Source organism: Microtus oregoni, unplaced genomic scaffold (genome assembly GCF_018167655.1).
Source record: "Microtus oregoni isolate MIOR12 unplaced genomic scaffold, Mior012 000020F_ref0000438, whole genome shotgun sequence".
NCBI classification, from domain to species: domain Eukaryota; kingdom Metazoa; phylum Chordata; class Mammalia; order Rodentia; family Cricetidae; genus Microtus; species Microtus oregoni.
The window spans coordinates 12,869,331-12,877,279 of NW_024543079.1; positions in this window are offsets into that span (position 1 = coordinate 12,869,331).

Below are 7,949 nucleotides of genomic sequence, written 5' to 3' on the forward strand. Positions count from 1 at the left end.
CGAGGAGGCGCTGTGGAGACTGAGGAAAGCCGAGGTTGACGTTGCCGAGTGAGTCGCGGGGCTCGTCCCCTTGAGCCCCAGTAGAAGGGGCCTTGCTACTTGCGCGCCTTCAGAGCCAGGTCCTTGGTCCCCTGGAGCCCTACGCTGCCCCGCTGGAGTTAGCGACTGTGAGTTCTGCCCCAAACCTACAAGTTACTCAAGACTTTGTTCGCCATCCACCGTCATGACTATGGAAAAAAATAAAGTTACCTCGCCTGGCAATGGCTCGAGTCTATCTACCATCTGGAGAATGGTGAGTCCCAGGCCACGTCAACCTGGGCTATATAGCAGGGCCTGTCTCAAAAGGGGGAAAAATTGTATAACTTATCAACTCAGCTTGCCCAGCATGCTCTTCTGACAAACGTGAGGCTAAGATCCCAAGGGGGGAAAAATGCTTTTCAAAGGGTAAGGCAAGTTGGAACCAACAGAGAACTTTGGCAGGGGACGTAGAAAAGTAGTAGGTGTAGTAGCTGTCAGGATATGTATTGCGCCCTCGCTGTGTGTTGTTGCTCTTTCACAGAGTATGTTTTGGGCGGCCGGTAGCAGCTGCACCCCCTGCGAACTTGTACAGAGGTACACATTCTGGGGTATCCCATGCCGTGGCAGCCCAGGCAGGAGTTTTAGGCTGGCCTGGCTACCCTGCAAGATCCTGTGTCACAGCTAGCCTGGGCTACCTAGCAAGGCTAGCCTAGCATACAAGTGAGAGAATCTGTCTCAAATGAACAAAAACAACCCGCACACACAGTGTGTTACTACTGAGCCAGTAGATCAAGGAACATCACTCTTATGCAGCAAAGTAGCTTGTATTCACTGGGTCTTCTCTGGGTCTATCTGACTCTAAACCCATGATTTTCTCACTTGCTTTGTTTTTATAATTTATTTCATTCCATGGCATGGGTGCTTTGCTTGCATTGTATGTCTATGCACCAGTTTGTGCACCTGGCGCCCAGAAGAGGGTGACATATCTCCTAGAACTGGGTTACAGATGGTGGTGGGCGGTCACATGGGTGCTGGGAATCGAACCTCAGAAGAGCAGCCAGAGTTTTTAAGCACTGTGCCATCTCTCCAATCCCCTTTCCCTCTGTGTGTGTGTGTGTGTGTGTGTGTGTTATAGATAGGCTTTCACTATGTAGCCCATAGCAGACGAGTCTAGCCTGAAATTTACAGAGATCCACCTGCCTCTGACTCCCCAGGGAACTGAGATTAAAAGCATGCCTCACCATGCCCAACCTATGTATACTCTTAAAAGTTTATTTTGCCATTTGTGCTGGTCCATGCCTTTAATCCCAGCGCTCAGGTGACAGAATCAGGTTTATCTCTGTGACTTCAAGGCTAGCCTGGACTATGGAGTGAGTTCTGAGGCAGCTAGGACTACATAATGAGACTGTTTCATTACCCAGCCCCAAGCTTTTTATTTATTTATGTGTATGTTTGTGTGAGTGTGTGTATGCATGTGCAGATGTGTCCATGTGGATTGCTCAAAGTTGGAGTAATCTTAGCATTTGGAAGGTGGTGGCATGAAGATCAGGAGTTCAAGACAAGCCTAAGCTACAGCGTGAGATTCAGCTGTTTTTTTTTAAATGTGGCACATGCCTTTAATTCCAGTACTTGTGAGGCAGAGGCAGGTGGATCTCTGTGAGTTCAAGGCCAGCCTGATCTACATAATATGTTCAGGACAATTTATTTATTTATTTAGTGAGGCAAAGTTTCATGTAGTCCATACTTCAAATTCACTATAGCTGAGGCTAGCCTCGAACGCTTGATCCTCCTGCCTGCATATCCGCAGTGTAAGTGTTACAGGATCATACCACCACACCCAACCCTAAACTCCTGCAAATAGCTTTTACAGGAGGGAAAAAAAAAACCCATCAACTCTTTGTGTTATAGACTGTGAAGTTCAATTTTAATTCTTAGATTTAACAGATTTTGTTTTTACATAAGAATTTTACAAAAGAATCTGGGACATTTTTGAAGGTTTGTGGTCGGAAGGATCTGCTGTGTGGCTCAAGGTGACCAGCAAATTAGATGTTAAGTAAGGTGCTGGAAACCTGATCTGTGCTTCAGGTTTTTGGACAAAGCCTAGCTGGCAGCCCTGGTAAGCCCTAGCCTAGAAGGTATGTGAGTCATGCGTGAGACTGACTGGTTCCCTTTCTGAATTCTCTCTAGGCTTTCTTATCTTAGGAAGTGAGGGATCTGGCTGAATCCCAGGGCATCCATCTGGTTAAAATAAACATCTTGGGTGGTCTAAGATGGGAAAGAACCTGATGAAAACAGGTTTGGGGATGGGAGACAGATTTGGAAGTAGAGCACAATTTGTCTTTGTAAGGTGTGGGGTTTTTAGCATGTCAAACATATGGTCTCAACCGTGACTGTTTCCTTTCCACTGAATGCCCGTGTCCCTGACGGCTTACAGTGAGGTTGGAGAGGAAGGTAAGCTCAGCTGGCCTCAGATACACTGACAGATCACAGAAACCTGCGTACTGTGGGGAAAGTGACTGCTCATGCCATGTAGTGATGAAGACAGGGAAGTCCAGGTGTAGTTGTGTATTGCGTAGTTTTGGCTCAATCTATGATGTGGAGCCCAAGGGTGAGAGGGTAGTGATTTAAGTGACAATGGCAGGAAGGTGGCCTTCAGGTCATTATAGACTGCTGAGGGCTAAGAAGTCAGACAGTTCAGGGAGGATCCATTTATCATCTGTCTGTCTGTATCTATCCATCTGTCCATCCATCCATGTGTTTTTTTGAGACAGAGTCTGAGTAGCCTTGGCTGTCCTAGAACTAACTCTGGAGACCAGGCTGGCCTTGAACTTAGGATCCTCCTGTCCCTGCCTCCTGAGCACTTGGATTAAAGGCATTTGCCACCACTGCCCAGTTTTATTTATTTTTTTAAATTTATTCTTATTTTATGTGCATTAGTGTTTTGTCTGCAAGTGTGCCTATGTGAGGGTGTCGGGTCCCCTGGAACTGGAGTTACAGGCAGGTGTGTGTGAGCTGCCATGTGGGTGCTGGGAAGTGAACCCCGGACTCTGGAACAGCAGTCAGTATTCTTTCAACTGCTAAGCCATCTCTCTGGCCCCCAAGATCTTTTTATTGTTTTTTTTGAGACAGGGTTTCTCTGTGTAGCCTTGGCTGTCCTGTAACTCAATTTGCAGACCAGGGTGGCCTTGAACTCATAGAAATCTGCGTGCCTCTGCTTCCCAAGTGCTGGGATTAAAGTTCATCAATACCACCTGGAAGACCTTTTCTCCTTTATCTTGTAACTGTTAAGATTGGAGGCTGGGTTATAGCTCACTTGTAGAGCATATACCTAGCAGGTAGGAAATCTCTAGTTTGATCCCAACCCTCCCTCCCAACACACAGTAAAAGACCAATGTAGTTAGTATCTTGGAAGACTGAGGCACCTGGAGGTTGAGGCTAGCCTGAGCTACATAGATTAAAAACAAAGTAGTAGGGGGCTGGAGAGATGGCTCAGCGGTTAAGAGCATTGCCTGCTCTTCCAAAGGTCCTGAGTTCAATTCCCAGCAACCACATGGTGGCTCACAACCATCTGTAATGAGGTCTGGTGCCCTCTTCTGGTCTTCAGTCATACATGCAGGAAGAATATTGTATACATAATAAATAAATAAATATTAAAAAAAAACCCAAAGTAGTAAAACAAAACAAAACAAAATAGTAGCCTCCAACTTGGGTATATAGCTGAAGATGACTTTCAACTTATATTTGTGTGCATGAGGAGGGGGACACATGTGCCACAGTACATGAGAGCAAAGGACAATTTGTAGTCAGATCTTTTTCTCACACAGGCCCCTGGAATTGAACCGGGGTGATTAAGCTTTGCAGCAAGCACCTTTACACACTCAGGCAAGTCACAGGCTGAAATTCTGATTGTCAACTCTACAAGAGTTCTGGGATTACAGCTATGAGCTGCCATGCCTGGACTATGTCGCCATTGTGAGTGCTGGGGATCGAACCCAGGGCGTCATGAATGCCAGGCAGCTACTCTACCAACCGGGCTACATCTGTAGCTTCCAGCAGTTTTAGTTCTTTGAAAAGTATTTATAGAAGTTATTTCTCCTCACGAAGTGGATCCATCCTAAGCACTGCTCCTCTTCAGGTTTAGCAGTCACATTTTCATCACCAGAGCCAATTTAAAGGATGCTTTATGTTGGCTCAGGCCTGACTAGAGAGGTTTCAGGGGGAGCAAAGGTATTTACTGTCCTCTAGCAAGGAAGGGAAAGGAAAACAGGAAAAGGATGGGGCCACGGTATAGACTCTGCCAGGGCAGGCCCATCCAGGGACCTACTTAGTCCTCGCCTCTTAGTTCCTACTCCCCTATGCCACTAAATTATAAAAACACCCATCAACTAATCAATTATAGCTTTCATGATCTGGAAAAAAAAAGCCCCTTCCCAAAAGCCCATCAGGTTCCAGCAGCTTTTAACTGAAGGGTTTTCAGGGGACATTTCAGGCCCAAACCACAACACGGAACATTACTCTTCAGATGCCATAGCATCCTGCTATGTATATGTAGCCCAGGCTAGCCTCGGAGCCACTCATCTTCCTGCCTCTACTCCTAGAGTACTGGAACTGTATTATGCCCAGCAAAAACAAATCTCTTTTGAGGTTTACTTCTTCCTCTTGGGCCTCAGTGTCTAGTTTGGGGGTGATAACAGGCCCTGGTAAATACTGGGGTTCAGTTCTTTAACCTTGGATATAGGAGGATCAAGAATTCAAGGCCAGACTATGTTCACACAGGAGAGTCTAATACAAAAAAACAAAAACACACAAACAAAAACCCAAGGCTGAGGATATGACCCAGCAGTTAGAAACACTTGTTACTCTTGCCAAGGACTTGAGTTTGGCTCCCAGCACCCACATGGTGATAGAAAACCAAATTCAACTCCTATAACTACAATTCTAGGGCACCCAACACCCTCTTCTAACCTCCGGGGCAGACATATGCATGCAAAACACTCTTACACATGAAATAAATCTAAAACATCTTTTTTTAAAAAAAAAAAAAAACCAGCCAGTAGATTAGATTGTAGAAGTTCGCAGCCCACACTGATGTTAAAGATAGCTGGATGCCTGGCAGTGGTTAGCCACTCACCACTACATGAACTGGGTCTGGCTATCTCTCAGTGACCCTGAAGCAAGAGACTTAAGATAATCACTACAGAGGCCCAGGCACCCAGCAGAGCCTACTCTTGTTGGCTTTCATACTTTACAGCACAATTATAATTTAGATGTGGCAAAATGCACCCAGAGCTGGTGGAGCAAGTGGAACTTCCAGGCTGACACAGAGGGAAGTGGAAGTCACCCTGACTTGAGCTGGGGCTGAAGCAGATGTGGTCAGACCTTACACATGCTTTTTTGTGTGCATTATCAAATTGCAATATGCTTTTCCTCACTCGGGAACAAATCTGCCAGCTCCCAAGTCTACTCATCACTCAGCAAACCCAGTGTTTACCTGTGATCAGAAGTAAATGCACAAACCTAGCTGGTCAGAGGAAGAGTAGACGAGGCAGAGTAAAGACATAGTAGTGGTTGGTCAGAGGCAGAGGCAAGGTGGATCTCTGAGTTTGAGGCTAGCCTGGTCTGTAGAACAAGTTCTAGGATAGCAAGGGCTACACACAGAGAAACCCTGTCTCGAAAAAAACAACAAAAACCTTAGTGACTGCTCTGTCTCAAAAGCACAGTGGGTCCAATCAAGAATTCAGTTTGGGGCTGGAGAAATGGCTCAGTGGTCAAGAGCGCTGGCTGCACTTGCAGAGGGCCTGGGTACAATTCCCCCGCATCCACAAGGCAGCTCACAACTGTAACTCCTGTTCAGGGCATCCAACTCTTCACACAGATATTAGATGCAAGCAAAACACCAATGTTCATAAAATAAAAATAATTAAAAAGAATTCAGTTTGACTTTAAAAATAAAAACAAACAACTTTATTTGACAAAAGACAAAAACCAGTTATTTACAGTAGTTTTTTGCTCAAATATTGTTCAATGGGACAACCATGCTTCTCCAGATTTATCTTTACAAGCAACCTAAGCAGAGACTGTCCCACCCCTCAGATGCCCCATTTTATTCCAGGAGGGGGGAATGCCAGAATATGTCAGCAGCATGGCTCCCTCCCCCCTCCCCTGCTCAGTGCACTGTGGGGGAGAAAACTCCCGCTCATCCTAGTATCACCCCTACTGTAGGCCTTCTGCAGCAATCACGGGATCTAGGCTCACGGACAGTGGGGTACAAGCGGGCAAACAGCAAATTCTACAAAGCTGCCATGTTCATCCTTCCCCAGCAGTGCCTTGAGGGGGTGAGGATGCCAGATCTCTTGGAGGGAGGCAAGAGATCCAGCCTAGGAAAGCAATCCCCTACAGAGAGCAAATCTCTCAGTTCCCACTTGCACAGCAAGGGATGGAGCTAAACCACTCAGGAGAGGTAGGGAAGCCTATATGAGTGGCAGGGGGCTTCCTAGAAAGGCCAGAATGGTGTTGTGTTTCTCTGGGACAGGCACTCTAAGTCGGTGAACACCCAGGAGCCCCTTCTCTGTGTTTACAACCTAGTAAACGTCAGGAAATTATAGTCAGGGCTTCTCAAATCTTCTGGTTATTCAGAACACAAATATTTTGGTTAATAAAAACCTAGGATTAGTGTTTCTTAAGATATATAAAGATGGGGTATACTGTTGCTGAAAACTAACAAAACAGCAAAGTAAAAAAGGGAGGGAAGGGAAGAGATCAAAACCACGTGTGATCTGTTTCCCTGGGAAATTTAGGCAGGCCCTTGCAATTCCAATTTGAAAGGAGGTGAAAGAGACCCGCTCCCAGGTGCTGGGCCCCTTTCCCCACGAAGGTCCCAGCTACTTTTGTGAACAGTGGCATGTTTGAAGGGCCTCCTGACCAGCAGATGGCTCACTTTTCCCAAAGCAGGAGATGCTGGTGCTTTCGACATCTGGCCAAACTCCTGAATGACTCCAAACAGGCTACAAAAAAATAAGGGGAAGGGGGAGACAACACCCTTCTCAAAAGAGAGAGAGAAAACAAAAGCTGTTTCAGTCTAGCTCAGCCACCCCCAAATACAATAAAAACAAGTGTGTCTCTGGGTTTTAGCATCCGTCTCTGATGTGTCTAAATGGCTATCTGGTTCAGCTGGGTTTGGCTGTGGCTTTATCCCCTTCTGTGCCTGGTGTAGTAATCCAACACCTGTAGGTATTTTTCTTGTCTTTTACAATAGAGTAATCCAAACCAAGAATCAAACAACCACTTCCAGCTGGAATTCAGCACAGCTGCAGCTATTCTGCTGGTCCCTTATACAATCACCCCGGTGCAGCGGCAGATCACCCGTCTATAAAGCTCCATCGCATAAGGTGCTCTCTCCCCACACCTGTGCTTCCGGGCTACCTACTGCCATCGACAGAGCACAGCAAAAAGAAAAGAAACAATTTAGCAAAAATCTAAACATTCAACTGAAGTCGGTTCTGTGACATCTGCTGGGCCTTTTCTTTCGAGTAAGCTGGAATGTGCACGCACACCTGGCTTGACCAAAAGAGGCACAGCCTAAGGGCAGCTTGGACCCAGCTCAAGTCTGAACTTGGCAGGTTTCCTGAGCCTGCCTAGGAAAGCGGGTCGGAGTGCAGGTGTCCCAGGGCTCTCTGGAGAAGCAGCAGCAGCACCATGCCTGGCTCTGGTGCCTTTGTCTCCTCCGATAGGAAGCTTGAAGGAATGCAATCAGCAGAGCACAGGCCCCGTAACAGTGCAGAGACACCAGCTGCTGTCTCTCTGCTGAAGACCTCTGGACAGATGATCCCGATGCTTGGCAGTGATCCATAGATAGCCCTCTGTATGAAGGGGAAGTGAACCAGGAACCTGGGACAGCTGGCTTGAACCTCAAGCCGCCTGGTAGCAGGTGC